Source organism: Parus major, chromosome 4 (assembly GCF_001522545.3).
Source record: "Parus major isolate Abel chromosome 4, Parus_major1.1, whole genome shotgun sequence".
Taxonomy (NCBI): Eukaryota; Metazoa; Chordata; class Aves; order Passeriformes; family Paridae; genus Parus; species Parus major.
In genome coordinates, this window is record NC_031771.1 from 62,717,112 (window position 1) to 62,743,410 (window position 26,299).

Below are 26,299 nucleotides of genomic sequence, written 5' to 3' on the forward strand. Positions count from 1 at the left end.
TGACTATTTCTGAGTGTTGCTCATGTTTTTCTAGGACTCTTACTGGCATCAGAAGACCTGTCCTGGGAGCAAAGTTAGAGGAACTGACTTTTTGTGCCTTGGTTTGCTCATGTATTTTAAATAGATACTATCTCTGAGCACTAAGATTTTAGACTTCCAATCCATAAAGAATGTGTCTTGGATGTACATTCTCATGCTCTTGTAAGGATATTTGTGAAACTTAAACAGACTTTAAAAAATTGTTTCTTACCTGTTAATGCTTTCCCCAGTTTCTTATTTATCACTACAATCTCATGATTTCTCGAAGGAAAAAGTTACAACCAACTTCACTTGTGAATATTTAACAATTCTACATTTTGTGTATATTTAATCTGTAGATTAAATATGAGTCCAGACAAAAATTCCATTCCTGTTGGTGAGATTTTGCCCTATTGGTAACTAGCAGCTTGCCAAGGAATGTGGTGGATTCTTATAGTCTTTAAATCAGACTGAATGTCTTTCCGAGAAGGATGCCCTGAGTCAACCACAATTTATTGGAAATAATTTAGGAATTGCTGGGCAGCCTCCTCTGGGCTATGCTCTGCAGATGTCAGAGTAGGTGACTGCAAAGTTTCCATATGATCTTAAAATCTACAAATACATGGCTGATCTTTGAAATACCATGGTCTTAAAGAAGTTTTTCTTTTTTTCATCTGGGATGTTTTAAGATCTTTGATGCGCTAATGATCTAAGTTGTCTGGCTAGATGATAAATCTCAGATGAAAGAAGTAGATGGTGAGTTAAGACTTCTTTCTCACCTCTGCTTGGGAGCAATGGCACATCTTAGTAACTCCCTTAATAAACACTATGTGTTTTCAAGGGATTGGGCATGGTTTTAATTGCAGCTCTGTAGGAAACTGTTTTTCTGTTTCATGAAAGCTCTCTTGATTTTTCAAAATGTTCTCATCTCCACATGGCTAAATCGTTCTCGCTCATACCCTCTCCCAAAATAAGGCTGAAGTTTAAGGCTCTGGGATTATAATGTGGTGTCCTTGTTCTGGGTCAACAGAGCAGGAGACTCACATTTTGTCTTCCCAAATGTTCTGAAAGAGATGGGAAAGGGACTATGGAGTCTTCCCTGGAAAAATCCATCTTCTTGTTTTGAATAGTGGTTCAATTCTGAAATTTTCCCTGGAGAAACTGGCCCTTGCTTTCTGGTGAAAATGTGACGTCTGACAATTTGATATTTCCTGGCAGACACCTTCCTTCCCAAATATTGAAGTATAATGTCAGAAAATTCATGTCAAATCTACTAGCAATGATTATGAATAAAGCTATGCTTGGATATAGAGATCACTGAAAGCCATGGTGCCTCAAGAATCTCAAAAGCTTTGTGGACTACCAGAGATAACAAATCATAGCAACTCTGAAGGCCAGGATGAAAACACTACCAAATAAAATACAAACTGTGTCTTCTCCTCTAAGTGTTCACCAGTTTTTTAATGAGTATGTTTACATAATTTGAAATGAGGATTTTTTTTTTCAGTGCTCGTGTATACATAGGAAGAAAAAAAAAAAGAACATAACTTTTTCTTCTCAAAATCAGATTTATTAAGTGTAAAAAAATTTCCTTCTCAATCTTTCTGAAGCTGGCAGTGCTAAATTTTACCTTTGCAAAAAATATTTAATATAATGTGTGTAAATATTATGTTAAAGGATTAATGTCCTGTTTTAAACAGTGGCAAAAAATTTCCTTTCAGCCTTTAGGTTTTCCACTAATTTATTTCATATTAAATCAGAGCAGGCTAAAAAACTGCTGATCAGATCTTTACTGAGCTTTATTGTAATGTAGTTTAAGTGGATGCAGACGGCTGGTTTTTCCTTTTCTTTATTTCTTCTTTTTTTTTTTCCCCCTCCATGTCTGAAATATTATACAGGAGACTGAAGTTCTTGTGGCATTAACATGAGAGTCTCAAAATGGGCTGAAAAATAAATATTATAAAAACATGTCATCCAAATCAAATACTGTGTGAATAAGGGAAGCTGGAGAGGTTACAACTGTGGTTCAAGATTTAACATGCAAGGTACCTCAAAAGTTAGCTAAATACATTTCAGATGGATGTAAAATGCAGAGGAAATGTGTTAGGTATCTTCCCTTGGTGAGATCTCCAGCATGGCTCAAATGACACGCTCGAAGGTCAAGTCCCCACATGGTAGCACATGGGGTGATGGGAGTAGGCTCAGATCCCTCTCTTCCTTCAACAACCTTTTTCAACTTGCTTTTTACCAGCATCCCCCTGGTAAAAAGGCCTGACTGTGCTCCATGATCCCCCTCATGCTCATCAGCAGCCAAAACCCCAAGGGTGCACAGAAACAATGCATGGAGCCTTTAGGTTTCCTTGCACTAGGGCAAAATCTTTGGCTACTGACTGCTCGTGGTGCTTAACTGTGTAATTGTCTTAATTATGCTAAATTGCACTGTGTAGTCCCTTAACAATTATGTGGGTTAGCAGCAGTATTAAATGACAAAAATGGCATAATGTAGTCACAGCATTGTCTTGCAGAAGCATGAAAGTCAGAAAATAAGGGAGTCTGCATGGGTTTCCCTTGAGGAACCTCCCTCACCACTGCACACAACTGGCAGCTGCAGGAGACTTTAGCACAGAGGGTGATCATAATATCACTGATTTTGTTAAAAAGTTTTGATTATGGGACAGCTCTAGCAAAATGCTGACTTTGAAATGTTCACTAAACAGTAAATGTTTGGGCAAACAGTTCTCACCCTGTGGTTCACCTCAAAGGGCTGATGTTGGCTACCAGAATTTGACTGAGGGGGCTTCAGCTGGTTTGGAGTATAACTGTGAAATCTTACCATGACCATGACAGAACTGGCCCAATCCAATATTCCAGGACAGTTTCCATGAGCAGATTACTTTCAGGGTGCAGTTCTGATCATCCATCTTTCCACATTGCTTTGCCTGGAAGCCAGGGACACAGACCTCTGGAAGGAGAAATTAGTTTTGACTGTGAAAACTGAGGAAGAGCTTGCTCAGTAGTTCTGGCGACTAAAATCTCAATATATTTGGCAAGTGTCTAGTCTGTGACACTGCTAAAACCTTCCTATTCACTGGTGCTGCAGACCAGTTTCCTGCCTCTCCTACCCAAAGCAGCAGAGCTGTCTGTGGCAGCCTCTCCATACAGGTGGGCTCTTGCTCTCAGAAAAGGTGCAATTCCTCCTCCTTTTCCCAAAACATCAACCTGCTACAATATGGTTTTCAATGTGGTAAACAGGCTCCTTCCCCCTTGCACTTTTTGCAATATTATCTATTTTAATTTAAATATAACAATCACATTTAATAATGTAAAAAAGTATATTTACTGTTTCTTTTTTAAAAACTAATTATTATTAATATAATAATAATAATAATAATTATTATTATTATTATTATTATTATTTATCACATTTGGGTAGCAAGCTGCGAACTACAAATCTGAATTCTCTGTCATTCACAACTTTCCACAGGACTTACCAGAGACCTGCATTGTTTCAGCCCCTGTGACTAGCAATAATAAAGACAGCAGCTCAACTCAGCAACCAGACATGAGTACAAGCTTCAGGGAGTTACAGAACCAAGTGCTGTCTTTTGTACTGAACTGTTTGAAGTAAAAAAAAACAAAAGAAAACAGGCTGCATATGGAGCATTTAAGTATTTGACCAGCTTTAGTGTGAAATAATATTAGGAATGAATAGAAAGGAGCTTGTTGTGGTAGAGTTTTCATGTTCATGTTCTTTAAGGGGTTATGTAGGATCCTCTGCAGCTAGAAAGCTTATTGAGTGTCTATTTTTAAAAAGATGTTTTTTTGTTATGTGTATGAAATAACATGGCCACACCAATGAATCCCATCTTAAATATTAGTGAAGCATTTATACTTGTTGTCCTAAAGTGCTGCTAAAATCCAGAGCAAGGCCCTTCTTGACTGACTGCCTCTGCCACTGAACCCATTTGTAGAAGCCAGGAGTAATTTATATTATCTCAAAGTAATAACAACTGGTGGAGAAATATTTTTTCACATAACCATCTGTGGAAAAAACAGTGCATTCCTCTTTTTGTACTCTGGGCTAACCTATAAATTAATTCCTTAGGTATTTATAAGGATAGCTCAGTGTGTGTGGGATTTGCTAATAAACCCTCCTAAACCTTCTAGTTTGGGTTTCCTCTGGTGAGGTGAGCACACATATCCCAACTAAGCCATCTGGACAGACCCTGCTCAGTCTGAAGAATTTGACACTTCTGTAAGGTTTAAACATTCCTAGAAAATTTTGGATTCCCTTACAAATTGTATTTACATTTTTTAATAGTGTGAGCGTAGCCAAGATGGACTCTGTCTGGAAGAGGTCTCCCATTTATCAACTGAATACTTACTCTTTAAGCAGTGAAGAGGGCAAACCCTAGAAAAGCAAAGAAAATCTGTTTGAAAGGAGGAAAGAGTGGTATTTTCTTAAGCTGGCATGCCTTCTTGCATTTGAAGTCATATCTTATAAAATATATGGCCAAAGTTCAACATTATGTGGTTTGAGCTTGGCTTCCTTTGGTAAATAAGAGTATGTATTCAGTGGATGAACCTTACTTTAATCTCAAATTCAGACCTAAATTCCCTCCAGACTCTGGGGAATTGTCCTCTCAGGGTTATGACCAATAAAAGGAAAAAAGGGAGAGCTGTATGCAAAGTTCCAGGATGTGAGATTTCGGCTTAAGGATGTCTTTGTCATGGACAAATCATTCCATATACAATCTCCAGAACCAACTAACAAATAAACTGCAAAAACTTACAAAAAATGTATTGCAAAAAGGAATGGTCTCATTTTATCTAGAAGTTAACATTCTAAAAATAACCCCAGTCTGTCTCCCTGGACTCACACTCAGTAATGCTTCTAAAAGCACTCAAATAAAACTTTGCAGTTAAAGAATTGCTTTATCAGCCAAAATTATCTATAAGCAACTTGAGGATTTTTCTGGTGAATAAAATATTGTTCTGCAAATATTTGGTCTGCTTCAACATGGCATCGTTCCTGCTCTGAATCTATTGACAACCTGGGAAAAAAGAGACATTACCATTTTGGGCTGTGTCTCAGTATTCCTGATCTAGTTTCTTCACAGAATATGTTACAGCAGCAACTATCTGTAAAATTGCATTTGATACTTTGATAGAAGTACAACAGTGTGTCAGCTCTGTTTCCTTCCAAAAATTGCTTTGATGTGGACACAGAACTCAGTAAGTACAGCTCATTTAAAGTCAGAAACTTTTCTCTGGTCCCAGCATTACTCAGCTTCCATATTTAATGTGTCCATTTTGACAATTACTGCTGTCCAAAAAGAAATTATAAAGTTAAGTTACCTGTTGATAAAATGGTTTACATTAAAGAGCACATTCCTGCAGTGCACTGTAGGTATGGCTGGGGAGGGAGCGTGGGTGGGGAGCCTTGCCAGGATCCCAAGCAAGCATCTCTGTGGCTCATCTCACCTGAAGTTTCACCTGTTTGTGTTCCTTGTTTTGGGTGTCTCCTGCAGGCTGTGATTCCCTCTGGGCTTGTGGCAGCTTCAAAAGGATCAGTTGTGGTCAGCCTCAACACCGGGGGCAGTGGGTACTGAGGGGCACTTTGCTTTTTGCCTCTGGAAGATGCAACCTTCAGCCTAGGAGAGAGAAGAGCCTCACAGTCTGTGCTCTCTCTTGCCCTACCACTCTCAAAACTTAATTTCAAAGGGCTCAAAGGTTAATTTACTTGTTTACAGGAGATGTTTCCTTAAGAGATTGGGCTGAGTCCATATCTCACACCCATGCAAATGAGGAGTAATGGCTTTTGTCTTGGAAATCAGTTTATGCTGCTGCAATAAACCAGGAGTTGGCTACTGGGTTCTTTCCTATCATCATTTTAATTCCAGTACATACTTGTATGTGCTTTGCAGTAAAATTAGAGAAAAAAACATCTGGCAAACAAAATCATTACCAAATAAATGTTGCCCATTGGCCCGGATTTCACACTCAGGATATTGAAAGCAAATGTTCTGGTGCTATTGAGATCTTGACATGTTTGTGTTTAGCTTGTTGGGTCAGCTGAAATTGCTTGTGTTCACAGTGATCCCAGATGAGGGATGCTTTTAGTCACAGATTATTTAGACTATTCTCAGTATGGGGTAGAACTCAAAGCTCCTTAACAGCATGACTTTCATAACAATGATATAACCCAACAGCAGGTCCTCTGACCTGACAACATGCCCCCCACCTCAAGGGAATCTCTGTAGCTAAACAAAATATTTATGAACTAGTGGGAAAACAGGAGTCACCTGCTATGGATCTGTCTTTATTTAAGGACAGACAGCACTCTGTGGCCTCTTTTGGCTTCCTGGCCTATTGTATTAGACTTGATCAGAGACTTGATCAGAATCACAGAATAAGCTAAGGTGGAAGGGACCCAGGAGGATGATCCAGTCCAGCTCCTGTCCCTGCACAGCACCATCCCCCAGAGTCACCCCCTGAGCCCGAGAGCATTGTCCAAACACTCCCTGAGCTCTGTCAGGCTGGGGCTGTGACCCCTGCCCTGGGGAGCCTGTTCAGTGCCCAGCCACCCTCTGGGGACAGAACCTTTTCCTGATATCCAACCTAAACCTCCCTGGCACAGCTTCAGGCCATTCCCTGCCTCCTGTCACTGTCCCCAGAGAGAAGAGATCAGTGTCTGTCCCTCCTCTTCCCCTCTCGAGGAATTTGTAACTGCACTGAGGTCTCCCCTCAGTCCCCTCCAGGCTGAACAGACCAAGTGCCCTCAGCCTCTCCTCACACGGCTTCTCCTCAAGGCCCTTCACCCTCTTTGTTGCTCTCCTTTGGACACTCTCTAATAGTTCAATGTTTTTCTTTTATTGTGGCACCCAAAGCTGCCCCCAGCACTGGAGGTGAGGCCGCCCCAGCCCAGAGCAGAGCGGGACAATCCCTGCCTTGCCCGGCTGCGATGCTGTGCCTGATGTCCCCAGGACAGGGATGTCCCTCCTGGCTGCCAGGGCACTGCTGGCTCAGTTCAACTTGCCCCTGAGCAGGGCCCCCAGCTCCCTTTCCATGGCCCTGCTCTGCAGCCCCTCATTCCCCAGCCTGTCCGTACATCCAGGGTTGTCCCATCCCAGGAGCAGAATCCGGCGCTTTCCCTGGTTGAACCTCACATGGTCGGTGATTGTCCAGAAAAATGGTGAGTTTGTCTATCTGTGGAATGGACATTTTTTCCAGTAGGACAGCGTTAAAAGCTTTACTAGAATCCAAAATTTTACACTGACTGTCTTCCTGTGTTTAATCAGGTGTGTTCCCTTGTCATAAAAGGCTCTCAGGTTTGATAACCAGGCTTCCCTCTCATGAAGCTGTGCTGGCTGTGACCGATCGCTGCATTGTCCTTCAGGTGTTTTCAGTACCTCCCAGAATAATCTTCTCCAGCTTTACCAGGCACTGAAGTGACACAAACAGCCTGTAGATTCTGGGGTTCCCTTCTTGTCTTTCTTTCACCGGCTTCCAATCAGCTTCCAATCAGAAATCTTATCCTTCATATGCATCTTTGGCTGCAGACAATCCACCTTTTCCTTCATCTCTATCCTTTAGATGGAGCTTTGGAATTCCAAACCCACTGCCTAAAGTAGGCTGTACCCATTAATATCTGGCTCTGTATTGTTTTTTTACCAGACACCTCTCACCTTTCTGGATGAGAGTCACAACAATTCTGGGTGTTGTTTGGTTTGGAGTTTTTGTCTTTGTTAAAATAATTTCTCTATTCAGGAAATACTAAGTCAGTCTCAGTAGACTCGTAGGGCCTTAACCCAAAAAAGAAAAACATGCAGCCTCAACTGCTCATAATCAGTTTAGTGGATCCATTACTCTACCAGTGCATGCAAATTTGGTCAAAATGAAACACTTCAGAAAATGTATTGATTTTGTCAGCACTTTAGTTTAAGAAAATAAAAAGGGGAAAGAATTTCCGTCCTGTTGAAATGCGCTGTTTTTAAAATACTGCTATTTTGGGCTTGGTTTTGTTTCAGAGAAACTTTTCTTTGGCATTTTAGCATTGTGTTGTTGGGTGTTTTTTTAACAAAGTTGAAGTAAAAATCAGAATAGAAGTGGTTTTGTTGAATTCTGAAACCTGCAGGTTTAATTTCAAAAGAAAATAAAACGCATATCTAGTTCAGCAGCAATCAGGACTTGTTTCAGCAGAGATCTACTCTAAGCCAAAAAGCTTAAGTAACATCCTTACCAACTCACATCCTCCAGCTCTGTCTGGGGAAAGTGGGACTGCAGGGGATTCAAATAACAAATTAACATGGAATCATTACGAGTAATTTGAAATGAGATCTTTCTGCATGAACAATAGATCCATCTTGAGCCCCCTTCTTTCCCACAACTGTCAAACATGCTTGTTTTTATGAGGCCTGGGATAAAACTCAGTTTGACTGCTTGATAACATCTTCTTTGTATCAAAGCAAGTGAATGTGGCATAGATCCTGAAGAATTACTATGTACATGCAAAATCTGAACTGACTTTTATGTCACATTTTTGCTTTCTCTCTGAATTTCTTTTCACCTCCCCTTTTATATCAAGATTTGAAGACTCTCAGTGTGAAAGATTTTATCTAGAAAAAGATAACACATTGAAGAAAATGTGGGTTTTTTTAAAATTAAAATCTGTTGTTGTTGACAATATTTGATGAATTCTGACTGATCAATCCTAAGTGATCAATTGTAAGTAAAGCATTTGATAATTTTTTCAGTCTCCACTGGGAAAAGTAAACAGTCATATCAGCAATAATTTTTCTTGTGCCAACACAGTAAAATCAATCTTTAATTCTTATGTTAAAGCAAGATAGTTTTATTATTCTTAGTAACATAGCAGTGTGGGATGCTAAAGGACAGAAAAAATGAGTATATGAGAAGTTTGGTGTCCTTACAGTTCAAAAATGTCATAATTAGGAAAGTCCAGCAAGAACAAGGTGGTTGTGTGTCATCCAATTAATGAGCAATTTAAGTGTAGTCACATGGATGTAAGCAAATATGATTAGGAGTGAAAACTTACCATGCCCCAGAAGGAATTTTGTTTCAATTCATAAAAGGAACTGGTTGTTTAATTACGAACACACAGAGGATCAGCGTTACAATCAGATTCACTATGTGTTTTAATTCATGAATCAAGCTTTTGTGTAACTGAAAAAAAAAAAAAAAAAGAAGTTGTGATTTAATTAGTGGCATGAGAGTTGGACAACCCAATCTCATTAGGACTAATCACTTTCCAGGAAGCACTGGGCAGCGTCTCACACAGCATCTCCCAGAAATGATCACTATTCTGCAGGACTGAGCTCAGTGTTTAATGTTGCAGGAAGCTGTCATTAGCTGTGTTGGGGAGGACAAAACAGGGACAGAAGGCTGCTATTCCCAAAGTGAGTGTGGCAATACAGGCTCTCACTGCTTCCTCTTGCTCATTAATCTCACAGTTTACCATCTCCTCCAGTAAAGGCTTGAAGAACAAACTGGATTTTATTAAGAAGGGATATAACAGAGGATAACTCCAAGCAAACAAGGAACTTGGGCAGAAAGAAGTCAGATTTGGAGAAGGTGGTGCACAGATGTTTTCAGGAGTTAATACATTAGCATTGGAACAGCCATCAAAGGAATCCTGCAGGGCAACAGAGGGTGCCATTGTGCCACTGTGCTACTGGTGTAAACTTTGGTGGGGATGGTTTCCCTCCCAGACCTAATAGACAAAAAACAGTCACATATACATTGATTTTTATATATTATATTAAAATAATTTATTTATTTATAAATATTTCAATTTTTTTTTCATGGCAATAGGGGCAGAAGATCATCACATGTTTTCACATAAATATGTGTGTGTGTATATATATGTATATATGTACAAATAAATGAATATACTGTTGAGGGGGTGAATAAATATAAAAAAAGCTCAAGTCCTGGATAGGCTATGATAAATGTCTTCAGAGCACATTCTTTCCTAACTTCATCTGCAGTCCACCCTCTAATTTCTTGATCTGACAAGATATAGGCTCCCAGCTGAGCCCCGTCCCTTCCCCTCTCGCAAGTGCTTTGTCATTGGAATATTTCCCCACAAATCTACTCTGGCTCGTGGTCTAGAAGATCAAAGTACTCAGTCATTGACAGCATTTGTTTATAGTAAAAAATGCCATAGCTTCATATCCAGATTTAGCCCTTGTCTCTCAGTGCTGTCGAAAAGGGACATTTTTAGATATCGATGCTCATTCCTGCTTCTCAAGTTATCAGAATTTACAGTTGTAATGTTCTTACGAACAGAGTAGGCTATTTTTGGTCAGAATGAAGGCATGTGATAGACCAAAGCAATTAAGGCCCCTTACTTTACTAACAGGATGGTAAAAAATAGTCCTAATTAAATATTTTTCAGCTCTCCTAAACATTCCTAAAATAGCCCTTTCTGCAAGGGAAGGGGAATAAGCAGAGGGTGTGACAGGGCAACACGGGCCTCATGGCACTCCTCTGTCTGCCTGGATAATTCATAGCACTTGTTATGTGCCCAGCCCAACATTCATCTGAAAAAACCCTCTCCCCCCTGCCGTGTGCTCCTTCCCCACATCCCAGACAGGCACTTGCACACTCCCTGCGGGATTTGCTGCACGCGGCAGGAGACGCTTGGGGACTAAAATCACCAATGCCCTTTAAATCGCTGCAAAGCGGGTCAAGGTCTTAAAAGCTTAAGAGGAGAAGCTGAGCCGTTCAAATGTTGGTGTAAAAGCTCCATTGTACAAACAAGAGCTGCGTTCCAAGGATGCTGTCACCTTGGATCTCACTAAAAACAGCACCCCCAGCTCCTTTACAACTGCTGAGCTATTTAGACTGCGAATCCTCAGGACAGGCAACCTTTATTTTGAACCTGGTGATCCTTCAGGCTCACAATCCCTTCTCCCACCAGGACACAGACTTAGGTACATATTGTGTTGTTGCAACACAAATCTGAACATGAGTCTTGGGTTCTCTCTGTGTTTGAAAGACAGCAAAGACCAAATGTCAGGTTCCATATATTCATGTATATTCAATATAGTTTTTTGAGTTTTCAGAGGGAACAGCAATGAGATCAGCTAAGCTCCTAAGTAGTTTAGGAGTACTGAAGTTTTGACCCTGGAAGACTTTATTTTATAGAAGTGCCTGTCTCTTTTTGTATAGACCCAATTGGAATTACTTCTTTCTCCTGAGTTTTGCTTTGAAAGTGAAAAGGGTCAGGTCTGTAGTAAAAATGTCTCATGGAAAGAGAAGTAGAATTTTAGTGTCCAAAAAAAAAAAAAGTCCAAAATGTATGCAAGGAGGACCCCAAACAGTCAATGGCTTGGAGGTAGAGGGGAACACTTCTGCTCCTATGGTTAATGTCCTAAAGAGGACTGAAAAACTTTTAAACTTGAAAAATACAGAATTTTTCAAACACAAATTAGAGTGATTAACTTCCAGTCAGCAAAAAACTCAATGTGACTAGGGAAGCCAGAAGATAAAGGTTTATTTTTCCACCATATGCCAAACACCAGCATGTGGAAGATGAGCTGTAAATCTAAAACCCAAGCTCCTGTGGAACAATCTCTGTTGTTGGCCAGGACAAAAGAGAAAGCAGCTTTTGGCTGCAATGCCCTCCCTGGAATGGTTCAAAGCCAGGTTGGACAGGGCTTTGAGCAAACTGATCTGTTACAAGGTGTGGCTGGGGGTGTGGAACTAGATGGTTTAAGGTCCCTTCCAACAAAAACCATTCTGTGATCCTGTAAAGCTGGTTGTGGAAAATGTTCACTCACATTTCTTTGCCAGCAAACAGTGGTTTGCTGGGCCAGTCAACAAAGTGACTACTGCCACACCACCACTGGCTACCAACATAACCCACAGTGTGAAGGAGTAACCATGGGGTTTTTACTGCTGATCATCTTGAATAAAACTTGTGTTGGTGCCATGGAGGCATGAACCTCCACCTACTGTAAATTCATAGGAGCTGTCATGATCAACCAGATTTTTCTTTGGAACAAAGGAAATTCCCCCTTTGAAACCTTTATAAGTTACTCTGGTGTCTAATGTTGCCACCCTCACCCTTTCTGTCCCCTCCTCACCTACCTTTGATGGTGAGTCAGGTATTGTTTGGACGACTTATATGCTGAGGTCTCCTAATTCCCCGTTGAAATCAGCCACAACAGGTCAGCTTCTTCTTCACCTGAGCACATTGTGTGCACGAGGACTGATAGCCTTCCTCATTTTCCATAAGCTCCATGGAATTTATGTTCACAAGTGATGTCTGAAAACAATGCAGTAGCAAAGAGTCACCGTGGTCCCTCTGAGCCAGCAGCAGGGACAGTAAGTACAAGGTAGAAAAGTGAGATCTTCTTTGATATGAAGTCTTGAAAGAGATCTGAACACCTCTAATGTTTCCCCTTGCACCTAAAAATTCCTTGAGGTCCGAAGTGCCCAGATTTATTCTTTATGAGTGTTTAAATTCTGTTTTGATATAACTTTTCATCTTCATTCCTGTCTTAGTGCTGAATCAAAACTGGAGTTTCTATCCTGTGGAAAATTTGGCCATTTCACGTTCTGTTTCCATTCTCAATCAGAATTAAAAGAATGTGGTTAGAAATTCCAGCTTGGAAAAAAATCCCTCACCCCTTTTGCCCATCACCTGAGCCAACCACATTTAAGTAGAGCTGAAATATTTTTGTCAAACTGCTTTTATTTCCTCTTCCTATAATAGATAAAATAGTTTTAAAAGTTTCTATAATCTTCTTAAACAAGTTAAATTTGTTAGAAGAATTTTTGTTTTGACAGTACAGTATTATTTTAACAAAAGTTACTAGTTATAACAGTTATAAGCTATATAAATATAAGTCGTAATCTAAGTCTAGTCTTTTCCTTCCTTCTGCCAAGTTCATGAGAACACAGAGACATGGAAGAGACCCACACTCTTCTTTCTAAAGGTCTTTTTGCCTCAGCAAAATCTTTTGCCACAAAAAATCTTTTACTGTGAATGAGGCCATTCATTGATCTGATCTTAACTCTCTTCCCCAGCAAATATAGAGTTCATGGAGAGCTCTTCCCAAGGGAACCCAAAGGGGTTTGTATAGCTGGGGGAATGGCTGGCTGTGGCCAAGATGCTCAGACTTTCTTACCTAGACAATTGCACCTTAACTTGAAACTCTATCACTTAAATCTGCACTTAGTCTGCCATGCTACACCCATCCTATGGTCTGGAATACCACAAAAACCCAGACAAAGTGGTGTGTTGCCTCTTCTGTAAGAAATGCTGTGCAATCACTTCCCAGAAAGGGCTGCTGTCATTCTGTGCAGAAGCACAGTCAGGGTTGTTTTCTTAATCCCAGAGCTATTCTTGCCCCTGCCCTCCCATCACTGCAGAAGACTGGTCAGGAAAAACAGAGGCTATGACATGAAACAATTGCACAACACTGCACTTATAATTTTCAAATGGGATAGCAGTAAATGACATGAACAACATACTAAAATTGAAAAACTGCAGTTACAACTATTTTTTACAATGGTGTACTTCATCCCTGAATATACATCTGAAATATACCCAGATCATTATGCTGCTTCCTAGTAGCACAATGATTTGGCCTTTTTGCTCCTAGAGTTGAGAGGGATGGCTTTATCCTAACTAAAAGTGAGAAGAAGATCCAGATAATTTTTCTGAAGAAAAAGGTGTTTAGGAAATCCTCTACTAGCCATAATCATGAACTTTTTTCCAGCACATTCAGGTTAAATATTAGACAGCTGCTGTTACTGAATAGAAATGGAAAAGTGTACTTGACCTTGACCCATCCATGTATGTGCTTTTCCCACTGATAATCCTGGAGTTTCTAAGGTGCTGAAGTGATACCTCTGTGCTGTGCTGTGTGTTCCCCTGGAAAATGGGTCTCTGGTGGTGAACCTTGCAGGCCAACCCCTATCACACACACTTAGCCAAAGGGTCAAACCCTCTGTGACCAGAGCACGGGGTCACCAAAACACCTCTGTGAGTCTGACAGTCCTTTAGATAATTATCTGCTAGATCTTGAAACTCTCAAATCCTCTGGGGCTGACATGCAACAGGAAGGTGGTACCCTTCCCATCCCATCTTTCAGCGGGGATCCATGTACTTTCTCTGGAAGATTATCCACGTGCCGTTGTCCATCCCTGCATTAATCACATGCCATTATCTAGCTGCCATTGGCTGGAGTCCTGTCTCCAGGGTCTTTTGGTGGGAAAAGCCCCAGATGACCTAGGTCAGGGTCCAATCTTAGTCTAAGAAAGAGGCTTATCTCAATTCCTCTTGTTTCAGGCATAGTCCTTCATTTGACACACATGGAAGATATTTCAATAGTAATTATCATCCTCCGAGGCCAAAGTTTGCTCCATAAAATTCTCTAAACCAGCTTTTTAGCACACTTTCTCTTCAGCCCTCTCTTTATATGTATATTTGCATGCACAAACACACACACACAGTTACATGCAGCATGAGACCACGCACTGCCTAAACAAGGCTGTGTTCTGTTTTTGCCACATAATACAGTAAGAGTTCATCTCATCCTTCGAGACACAGCACTTCACCCAACTTTCTGTTGTTCACAATTGCTACATGACCTCCTGAGCTGTGGGAGCAGCCACAGTGCTACACCACAAGGCTTCCAGGTACAGCTTCCAGGCCTGGGGCAGGGGGAATCCCTGCTTGCTCTGTGGCATCTGTCGGCATATTGCCACAAGCTTTCATTCTATATTTATGAAAAGGTGCTGAGGCACAGCAGGCATTATGCATGATCTTCAGCATAAAAAAGGATCATGCCCTTATCAGTTTCCTGCAGTAATTTGCTAAATGTCATTGGTGTTACCCAGGTCTCATTCTGCAGAGCCCTGGCACGCCGTGGTGCTGCTGAAATGTGGTGCTGTCCTCGCACCCGTGTGTTTGCTCTGTCATGAGATCTCCCAAATGCTGGATGTTTGATAGGCCAGTTAGCTGCCTGAATAAATATTTTCACTTTCTTTTAGTCAATGCTAGAGCCAAACATTCAACTGAAAATAGCTTGGGGTAAGCATTGTTGGTTTAAAATTAATTTTGTAACAGATTCTGTTTGTGGAATCATTGATCAGCGTTCCTGTGCTGGCTTTGAAAACAGAGTTTAGAGTATTGCAGAGTAAGAACATTTTTACCACTGGAAGAATTATATTTTAGTTGTGTCTATTTTCAGAAGGCTATCCTAAACTGTTCATGGAAAAGGAAAGCAAAACATTCTAGCTCAAAACCAGATATATACCTCTAATAGGGATTTAATTTTTTTACCTTAATGGCCCATTTTACTTACTACCTACATTTTTTGAAGCCTAAAGACATTGTAAATTATAAAAAAATAAAAATAAAAAAATAATAAACTTCACCGGCTGCAGATCAGAGTTTTAAAACCTAAGAGTTTAAAAAATAAATAACAAAAAGGTTAGATCCTAGTTTGGACGTTGAGTTATTTTTGACATTATTTGATACAAGAACTCAACATGGATGTTTTTGAAGTATGGTTCTCGTTAACATCTGGATAGAGTACATTTCCTTTTCTTGATTCAATCATGAAAAAATTCCACTTACAGATAGTCCATACAATAGTGCAACCTCTTTCACACATTACTACATCATAATCCATTTGGCTGCACTTGCTTCAAACAGGTCCACTCTACCCATATGGCCTGGCTTTATTATTTCTTGCTCCCATCTGTTTTACGTTATCTTCTTTGGGCTGTGTTTTACTGAGAGATGCTCCTCAGCCACATGCAGAAAAGGCTGTTTCTGAGAGAAAATGTGAACAACAGGGGATTTTTATGCTCTCACATCTGTGGGAGTTCATTGGAGTCGACTGAGCCTACTGCTGTAGATTTTGGCTCTGTAAAGTCTGTTAAAGCCCATTTTGTCTGCGTGGTCTAAGATTTCATTACAAAACCCTAGACGCCTGGTTTGGAAATCCTTGATTCATGTGAATATCCCTGCTGAAGAGCAGTCCTGCAAAGAGATGTCTTTTATTTTCCTTTTCCCATTCACCTCTTTCCCTCCTCACCTCTCACAGTGGGTCACAGAGTCCTGACCATGTCCCACACACTGGAGAAGCAGAAGAACAGTCCTTGCCCCTAAGCTTTGTCATCCTCAGCAGACAAGTTAAGTCAAAATCAACAAGAGATTTCTACTGTCTACCCCAGCTTTGACGAGTCTCAGGTTGGGCTGGGAAGCCAGGAGGAGCAAACCAGCTCACAAGACCTTCCCCTACCCTCCAGCCTCACTGCATGCTCATGGAGTGGTGGGACCATGGAAGTCACTGCCTTGTTAGGAAGTCCACAATCTTCTCCTTTCTTGTTCTCTCCTGAAACTTGATGTTCCTGACATAGTGATGCCACTTGACATTACTGATCCCTCCTAAACACCTGCTATCAAATGCATCAAATCTTTTCTTGTCAGCTTGCGTAATGCCCCAGGTCTTTGCAGCATCGAGCAAAACTGATACCACACAGCTGTTGTAGAGCCTTATTTTTTGTTTTGCGGACATGTCACTGCCCCATGCTTTTGCCCTTGAATTTATTTGCATTGATATTCACCTTATACTGGTCAGGCTTGAAAGGACACTAGATGTAATCCAGGCAAAGTGGTCCAGAGTACTGGAAATGGGAATAAAATATGAACCCTGCCATGACTGCAACTGACCTAAGAGAGGAAAGACAAAGCCAATATTTCCTTTCCTCCATAGACTCAAAGTCATTATTTAATCAAAATCTTTGATGTTTATTTCCACTAAAATCTTCAGGTTTTAGGATTTTTCTTTTAAGGTGATCACTGGCCTTTGGGCTCACCAAAGATGAGCCAGAGGATTTTCAATTCTTGTTAATAGCTGCTCATGTATATATGAATACCTTTAGAAAAGGAGGACAGAATGAAACAGATCTTAAATAATGTATTAAGAATGAGGGATGGGTTTTCTTTTTCAGAAGTGAAAATTCGTGATGTTACTAAATTTGCTGAAGTTCTGTACTTCAGAAGAAGTGAAAAAATAACACAGAGAAAAAAATTGCAATTAAGAACTCTGTGCAAAATTGCTTTTGTTTCTCCAGAGGTTGCAAGGCCATTTATTGCAATTTTTAAAATACTTTCTGACTTTTAAAAGTTACCTAAAGAATGTAAAAGAAAAGACATACCTTGATCATCTTGATTTTTAAATTAACCTTTCCTGATTTATTTTGTCTTCTGTTAAATCTTTCTTTGTCTGAGTAAGTGTGAAAGAATAGAAAGGGGTGTGTACATTCTTCCACAATATTGAAATAATTTGTAACAAATGTAAAAAAAAAAAAAAAAAATCTGAAAAAAGCTAGAGCTGGTAGAGTGCATTTTTCTTATATGCAAGTTCAGGAAACCTCCACATGGTATACAAGCAGACTATGCCAGCCCATGTAGGGCACAACATCTACTCAGTAAAGGTAACATTGTCACAAAATAAAGAAAAGTTTCTTCCTAAAATTATAGAATTTGATGGAAAAAAATATTAATGCTATATGACATGGACATACAAGCTTATAGTGAGCATAGACCACTAAAGAAATTTACCTATTCCTCAAAATTGAAGAGGATAATAATAATATGAATATATAAGTTAAAATAATATTGAAAATACAGTTATTAAAAGTAGAAAAATATTGAAAAATAAAAAGCAATTTAAACACAATTATGTGGTTCCATTTTTTATATATAACATGTTTTTGTGATAATACATATTTAATAATACTCTTCTGGTATAATAAAATAATATATTTATTTTTATTATCATATATTAATATAATAATTATAATAATAGATAAATAAAATACTAAAATTATTAGAACAAGTATATAAAATAATTTTCTGTGAGTAGTTCTATATTACTAATTTTAAATTGTAATATTTTTACGTAGTATAGTACTGCATACATTATATATAATATTGTTAGCTTTTAAATGTAGGAATAAATTCTACATTCAGCACTGCCACATTTCTGGTGATTATCATAAGACTGTATAGAACTTGGGTGTAGTTTAATTTTTTTCCAGCTTATTAAAAGTCATGTGAACATAAAACTATTCTGCTTCAGATTATAATTTTGCAATTTTCACCTAAATTTTATTAATTTAGACCAGGTTCAACTTTTATGAGAATCCTGAAATATTTTTATCTTCCACAGAAATAATCATAGCGCGAAAATAAGACATGAAATCATTAATACATTCAACAGTTCAACATGTGAACCTTTCATGTGACTATTTTTCACTTTGCTTGCTCCTAAATCTGCCTTTATATTTTACATATCTAAAAATAAATGAACAGAATTAAATACAAAAAAGCACATTTGAGAAGCTATTCCTTAATTTCTAGGTAGTTAAATGAATTTAAGTTGAAAATCATTCCAGTCTGATCTACAAAACCTCTGTAGAGCAAAGATTTCCATTCACAGGGGCTGATATTGTAACTTTTATGGTTGTTTCTAGATTTTAGTCCCAAAGAAGACAGAAGAAATAGATTCATCACTGCTATAGGAATAAAATCTGACCATAAACAGATATCAGTTCTCATATTATTTTTTTTTTTTTCTGGAAAATGCTCTTATCTAAGTATTTAAAATATTTACTTCTTTAAAGTCAATAATGTAAAAAAAAAATTGGAATAATCTTGATCAGAATTTTAAAAGTTGTTCAGATATTTGAGTTACAATTTTAAGTAGCATTTGTTCAGGGGGAAAATATTAATTTCACCACAAGGAATAATATGAGTTAACAGTACTGCAACTCTGATTTGCAAATAAGTACACATTCTTTCTCTGTAAATAGTGTGCTTTTTTTTAAAAGTGGCATTAATTTTTCAAGTCTACTATATTTTCTTTACAAAATAGGACTCTTGTTAATTAGATTCTTAAATCCCACCTCAGCTGAATTTGCTATGAACCCGACAGTAGCACAGTAATGACAAAGAACATTCTAAAAGCTTTAAAACGTGGGCTGGACACTGTACAGAACATGTCCCTTAATAGCAACAGTGACAGGAGATAGAGGTGCCTTTCAAATGTCTGCTCATTTTGCCAAGACCATGTCAAATGAACTAAAAGGGGACAAAGTGACAATGGGCCTTTGTGTGTCTTGAGGCCACCTTTGCTGGGTAATGAGCAAACAAATTCTGAGCAGGAGTTACCTGTGTAAAGTGCAACAACTCAGGTGATTTTAACTAGAGCTTCAATAATGAGCAATATGATCTTTCTTCACTGTAGATCATGAGGAATTTTTTGACTGGATTTTTCTGTTTCACCTCTGCTTTATTATTTTTTTTTTAATTTGAGGACTGTTGGACATGGTCAGAAAGAGCAGCACATCCCTGGCCCAGCCCAGATGACAAGACTGGTTGCAAACCACCCACAGTCTGAAAAGAGGTTTTTGCATCCAGCTGGGGCTGGGGACTAACTCATCATAGAGAGGGAAACAGACAAACAAGGTAAATGCCACTCCAAAATGAGGGAACAGCACAGTGAAAATGATATAGTGACACCTCACTCTCCAGTTCTGGAGGATGACTGAGCTGAAGTGACTGCTCCACCAGTGAGATGAGGATGCTGGACTTGGGAACACGGAGCTCCATGAGCCCAAGAGTGGGCAAACCTTACTGCCATTGGAAAAAACTTTGATTTCTTGCAGAAATGAGTTTGGAAACACATAGACATACGGACACTGTGCCCAGAGTGAAAAATTTGATCCAGAATCACATTAAAAGAATATCTCTGTGTGGGGAATGCAATATTGTCCAGCTGAATTGTTCCCCAGGGCAAGGCAGTATGGACAGGGCTCCTCTGGAGGGGCTGCTGACCATAAGGGTGTTTGGCTGAATCACTGCCCTCCTCCTCGTGGGATGCCCTGCCAGCTTTGATCTCCGGATTCGATGCCCCCGTGGCCGAGCAGCTGCTCACAGGGAATTTTCCAAGAGGGCTCTTGTCTCTGAGCTCGTTAGCTCTTCTGAGCTCATTAGCCCTTCCTCTTGGCCTGAAGCACCCAAGCCCCAGTGACATTTGCTGCTGGCTGAAAAACCCCACCCATTACTTGGCTCTTCTAGTGGAGGATGAGATTAAGAGATTCATGGCATAATACAGCCTTGTGGGGACTTTGGATTGACAGCTGGAGTAATTTGGGGAATAATGCCATGTGTGACAATTTTGAAGCCTCGTGAGCTAGAGGCAGATAAATGGGGTTATCAGCTACAACACAAAAACTTGGTCTTAAAGTTGTTTTTGTTCCATGTAAATAAAGCTATAAGACATGTTCAGGCAGGTATCACCGACTAAAGAAAAATACAAAGCTTTGCTATCTTTCAAACTGCTCAGACTTTGTCTTCTCTCTATCCCAAATAGAAATAATTTAATGTGGTTTCTAGTTCTTTTACTTCTTTTTATTTACCTGAGAGGCCCATAGGGAGCTACTATGAAACATCCCCCACTGAACATCCCCCCACAATGAACATTATTGATGGATTGCAAAGAAATGCCATAAAAATGGGTCCTAAGGTACTGCAGCAGAGGAAAAGACATTGAAAATTTAACTGAAGCAATTGGAGCTGACGTTGTCAATGCAGAAAAAAAAATGTCATCAGGATAAAGCAGCTCAGTACACCTTTAATCACAGCTACACCATGGATTAAAGTACATAGAAATATGGATCTCCAGCTTCATATCCAAAATCTGCTTCCCTATCAATATCCCATAGCCCCGTACCCACCAGTGTCCTCTCCCTGTGCCAAAGACACTGGGAAGAGCTGAACCTTGGCTTTACTCCATTCCAAAAATCCCATGGGACTGAGAGAGGAACAGAAACTGGCTACTGTCCTGGACTGGGAAGAAAGCTCTGGGGTCTGAAGGAGCAGATTTGGTGCCATTACTCTTAAATGCTAGAGACACCAGGGTCAGCAGACTCTGGAGAGTTTGTGGAGGAATTCTGAGTGAGTTCTGCACTGCAGAGCTTACTCAGGTGGACAGACTCATTAACAACAATAAACATCCCATTTCCAGGCAAGGCTTGTAAAAGTACCAGGCTAATCACTGACTCAAAGCTGAAGTAACATTTAAAAATCAGTTTTCCTGCACATTCATGCCAAACAAACCAGACCTGAGTTTCTGCAGACACTCAGAAGTCTCATTTGCAGTTTCTGGGCAGCAGGGAGGCTGTTGCACAAACAGCCTTTGCTACAGCTTCCAGTGGGCTGAAAACAGGCTTTTCCAAACCATTGCTGAATGCTGCCCAATTGCATTTTGCCTCCCTGCTTATTTATTGTTTTGCATTAGGTGACCCTGCTAGTGGTGTGGCATTGCATGGAAAGCATCAAAAGGAGGGTCAGAAGTTATCGCAGCTCTCTTATCTCACGGCCAACATCATTTCCCAATCACTGCACATCTGCCTTGCATTTTGTGAATTTTAGTGCTTTGAAATCATTGTGGCTCAGAAAAGCTTTTCTGGAGCCTGCTTGGTTGGTTTACACAGAGATCAGTGCTGGTTCATGTCCTGCTCTCCAAGAGCTCAAGTACTGGAGTTACCTTGCAGTGCCATTGACACAGGAGGAACGTCTGAGTGCTGGACTGTCTGCAAGACACAGACCCTAAAGCTGAAGTGAGGCTGAAAAGCACCACCAAAAAGGGGTCAGAGAGAAGGAAGTACAGAACAGAACATAGGAAGCAGTGAATGAGTTCAGGCTCCGAAATAGAGTGTTACAATTTCACTTATAATAAAACAATAAGGAACGGGTAAGAGAAAAGACAGAAGGGAATACCAGCTTTGAATCAAATTACATAATTCTCTCCTGATAACAACACGTAATTTGTGTTGGAAATTAATAAAAAATGCAGCAATGGAACTAAGCAAGGAAAAAATATAGTCATGATAATGGGACAATTCTGCAGCATTGACTGGAAGATATTGCTTAGCTGATTGACACTGATTTTAGACACTTGCTACAACCTACAGCAGGTTAAAAATAAAATATCACAAAGTTTGGGTTTTGGAGAGAGAACAGTAGCAACTGAGGCACAGCAGTTTGTCCACATGAGGCTGGAAAATAGTTTGGGGCAGGGATTTGTGTTGTGATATATTTCTACACCTGAACCCTATTACCAAGAAATATTATTAAGTCATGAAAAGCTGGTTAAAAAAAATAAAATCAATTTTTTGGAAATAATGCTGTTGAAGACCTGCATGCTCAGGAGTACTGCTGCTCGTTCAGAGTTTCATTTGGGTTTTCAGGATTAGAGACAGAGCAAAATAAGCCCTTCCATTACCCTGGGCAGCCTGCAGTAAACGTGAGGGTGACTTTCTTTTGGTCTTGATTTTGGCATCATGCCCTGATTTGAGTAAACGTGGCTCACTTGTTTTCTACAAAAATACAGTTTCTGGTTGTTGGGTGATTAACTATTTGTCCTTCTGCAGTCCTTCCTGCTCACCCTCAGTCCCACACTCCAGCGTGGCAGGAGGGATGAATGGTAAATTTGCTGGAACAACACCACCAACAAAACCAGCACCCTGTGACTTGCATATCCTAAAAACTACACCGTGCTTATATTTAAATTTAAAATCTACACTTTCCCAGTCTGAATGATTGCCATAACAGAGACACCGAGGAGTTAATGCTGAGTGTGGCTCTGGATGTTGTCAGAGCCTTTGATAGCCTGTCCTGGGTCACTTCAGGTGTTTCTGAGCCCCCCATTTGAGAGCCCGTGGGGCTGGAGCTGATGAGCACGGCCAGACCCTTGGCTCCTGGCATCAGCAGCTGCCAGAGAAACCCAGAGAGATGGAGATAGGGAGAGAAGCAGTCTCTCAGTGGGAAAAATCCCTGTTTGTCCCAGCTGAAATGCTTTGCAGCAGCTTTCAGGCTTTGACAGCCGCCTGGGGAAGCGTGGGGGGAATTTGGGGAGATCCAACCACTTCACCTCTCTTCTGACCCCAAAGAGGCACCGATGTGTTTGTGCATAAGGGCCAGAACGAGCCCACTGCAATTTCACAAGATATTTTTTTCCAGGAGGAGCAGTAATCTTGGTGTCTCCATGCTCTGGGGATCATGTCTGGATGCCCCAAGGGACTGAACATCAAATCTTTGAGTAATTAGGGGTCAGCACAGCCAAGCAAATTCAAATCTTTTCCCTTGTTTGTTTGGAGGGTTCCCCATCAACACAGATCCATGACACTGCCCAGTTTAGGTGAGAAACTGCCAGTTTCTGGGCATGGACACAGACCTCCTAGACCTTATCAACACGCTCAAAATTAGATATTGTCTTCCTTTCTATTCTTTTCTTTCTACTCTGTGGGGTTCTTCTAATGCCATAATTTTGTTTCTGAAAATCATACTGTTATTTAACTATTTTAAATTGCTATATGCCCATGAATACAAATGTCTTATCTATTTCCATATTATCTGAGGTATTTCATAATTTTATAATCTTAAATGATTGCTTTCTTTGTAAAGACATCATCTCAGACATAACTGAATAGCTGAAATACAGTATTTTAAAGTTAGAATACTTCAGGGCTTTTTACCCCCTTGTCTGGAGCTCTCCTTCTCCTTTAGGTAACGTGCCAGGCAAGTTGCTTTTAACTTTTTGCGCTTCTTTTTTTTTAAATTTATTTTGCAGGACTTCAATAATTTATTTTTCAAAATGTTAGTGTGAAGCTAAATTTATTAACTTTCTTTTGGGTGATGGAACACAAACTGTGATCACTTACTGAGCCTGGCAATCAACTATAATTTGAATATAATGTGGCCTCAAAATTAATAGCCCTGAAACAAATAAGAGTAACAGACTCTAAAAAAATTACCAGAATAGGAGCCCAGCAGGCTCTTTTTAAATGTGTCTTTAAAAAAAATTGCATACTAATAATCCTATTATTCACTGGAAAAAAAGAATATCTTTCTATGTTTATTATATGCCCTGGAAAAGCCGCAGACTTTTACAATACTGCTTCTCACAAATCACTTCAGTTTAATGATGTTACTCTACATTTCATCTCACATTTGAGTAAATATGTTTATTTCGTCCTGGAGAGAGATTTTATTTTAACTTCAAGATTATAATTTCTTACAAGTCTGTCACAGAACAACATGAGCTCTGCCAAATGGAAATACATAGACCCCCCCCACCGTCTACCCCGTATATTTAAAAATTAAGGATTTTTTCCTCCAGCACAGAAAAACAGTTATTTATTCTGACAAAGAAGGGAAGGACACTGATCAGAGACAATAAAGTTAACTGCTGCCTGAAGTCATAAACATCTGGTGGCTATTTTAATTGTATTGTGAACTAACCACAAAATCGTCCACTAAAGAATAAAAATATTTCCCCTGTGCAATACTGTATTTTAGAATTCTTCTCTTCTGAATCAACGTCAAAACTGATTACAGCACAATGAAGTCTGTGTTTCATGCCTGCATTTTCTTGAAAACACCACACACTCTTATTATAATTGCAGGATTACTCAAAGTACCTCATGCAGAAAAATTTTTCAGGTTACTTCTGGAAACACTGATTAGAGATAAAATATAATGCTTAAATCATGTAGTTTGTTTGCAGGTAAGTCAGACAGATCAGTATGTCTGTACAGAAATACTGGACATTAGAAAGCACACAGACAATCACACATGCACACAAATTTGTGTATATGAGATATCTGTGTGTATATATATGCATACACACACAAAAAATGCAGATATTCAGACATTTATATGCATATACACATATATATAAGAGGAATTTAAGTAAGTAGTAATACAACCTACCTAAATGTGAATAGAAATTGTTGTTAATAAAATACTTGCATGAGTTGTACGGGGACCTTCTAAATGTCTGTGCTTCCTGGGGAGACCAAATGACCTCTTTTTTACAGATACCAAGATCAAAGCTCTTGGTTTAGATACTCCAGCTGTCCCTCTCGTTGGCATTTGACATGCAACCCGGTCCATTTAAAATCAGGGGGCATGTAAACATTTTAACCCTTGGCAGCAGTATCTGAGAAAGATGCTGGCAATAAATGGTCGTAACTGCCTGGGCCAAATCACATTTGGTGTCCTCCCTTTGAAGTCCATGCAGGCTCTGTACCCTATGGTTTTGACAAAGAGCCAAGTCCAAAAAAAGGATGTAGGCTCTCGAAGCTGTCCGGATGTGGACTCTGGGATCCAGAGTGGCTCCGTGCAGCTGAGCAGTTGCCTCTGAGCTTGCCACAAGACTCCCTGCCTGACCTTGGAGGTTTTTTGCCTTGGCTCTGCGCTGGTGCACTCCCTGCATTGCCCCAGCACTCAAATCCCAGTGTTTTTGTACAAGCACAGGAGCACCTTCATCCCTCGTGAAACCTCCTTTGGGAGGGTGGGTGTGCACAGGGGTAACACATGCTCATAGGATTAGACTCTGCTCTGAATTTAGTCACAGCTATTTATTTTATTTTTTTTTTCTAAACCATTGCCACAGGAGGGTGCCATTTTTCTGTTTAAGCTCCAGTTGAGCCACGGGGTTCAAATACTCTGGATCCATCATGCCCCAGGAGAGCAGGAGGTGATGGATGTGAGCCCAGGACAGGTGTCCTTGCATACCCACACCCTTCCCACCAAAACCAAATCAGGCCCATGGAGACAGATAAACAAACAGCATGAACAAGATCCCATGGGCAAAAGTGCTACTTGTGATCCTCACCTACAGTTGTTTTCTGTCACATTTTGAGAAGAGATAGCAATGAAAAAACAGGACCCTTCTCTTCTGCAGCCCTACTTTGGAAGAGTGAGTCTTTTCTCTCTCTCTCTTACCAGTCCTTGGAGAAACAGTGATGAGCCCCATCCTGTGTGACTCCAGAAGGTACTTGGCTTCTGCACTAGGTACTCATTGTCTGGAGAAAGGATGAGCTCCACACCCAGATAAAGTGTGTCTCATGGGCTTGTGTGCGACCTGAATGCCATTCTCCCATGCTGAGAGTCCAGCTGCTTGACCCACCTTCATTTTGGGCTCAGGTACTTAAATATGCTTTCCTTTAAAATGACAAAGTGTTGAAAGTGTCCCAGGACACCTGTGCAGAAGCCAGCTGTGGTGCAAAGACAGGCTGATGCAGCACTGGTTATCAGGAGTTAGAGCAGACCTGTCACACAGATGCCTCATAAGGTGGTGCAGAACTTGTTCAACACCACATATGGCCATGGGCAAGAGGAGGAGGGCACTGCAGGCAGGGGCACAGCCCTCCTAGA

The 26,299-nt window shown here is 40.1% G+C and overlaps 1 long non-coding RNA gene across 2 annotated transcripts; it reads right to left on the bottom strand.

Annotated features, from left to right (window-relative positions):
* Positions 1-1,652: 1,652 nt before the first annotated feature.
* On the bottom strand, positions 1,653-24,978 carry LOC117244278. Of its 2 annotated transcripts, XR_004497038.1 has the most exons (7): positions 24,851-24,978; positions 12,136-12,313; positions 9,077-9,204; positions 5,503-5,672; positions 4,404-4,429; positions 2,852-2,980; positions 1,653-1,961 (listed from the first exon to the last, which is right to left on the bottom strand). It is a non-coding gene; the product is annotated as an uncharacterized LOC117244278 (long non-coding RNA). The 2 variants fall into 2 exon arrangements; XR_004497037.1 differs by lacking the exon at positions 4,404-4,429 and having other exon boundaries at positions 1,657-1,961.
* Between the last annotated feature and the right edge of the window lie 1,321 nt (positions 24,979-26,299).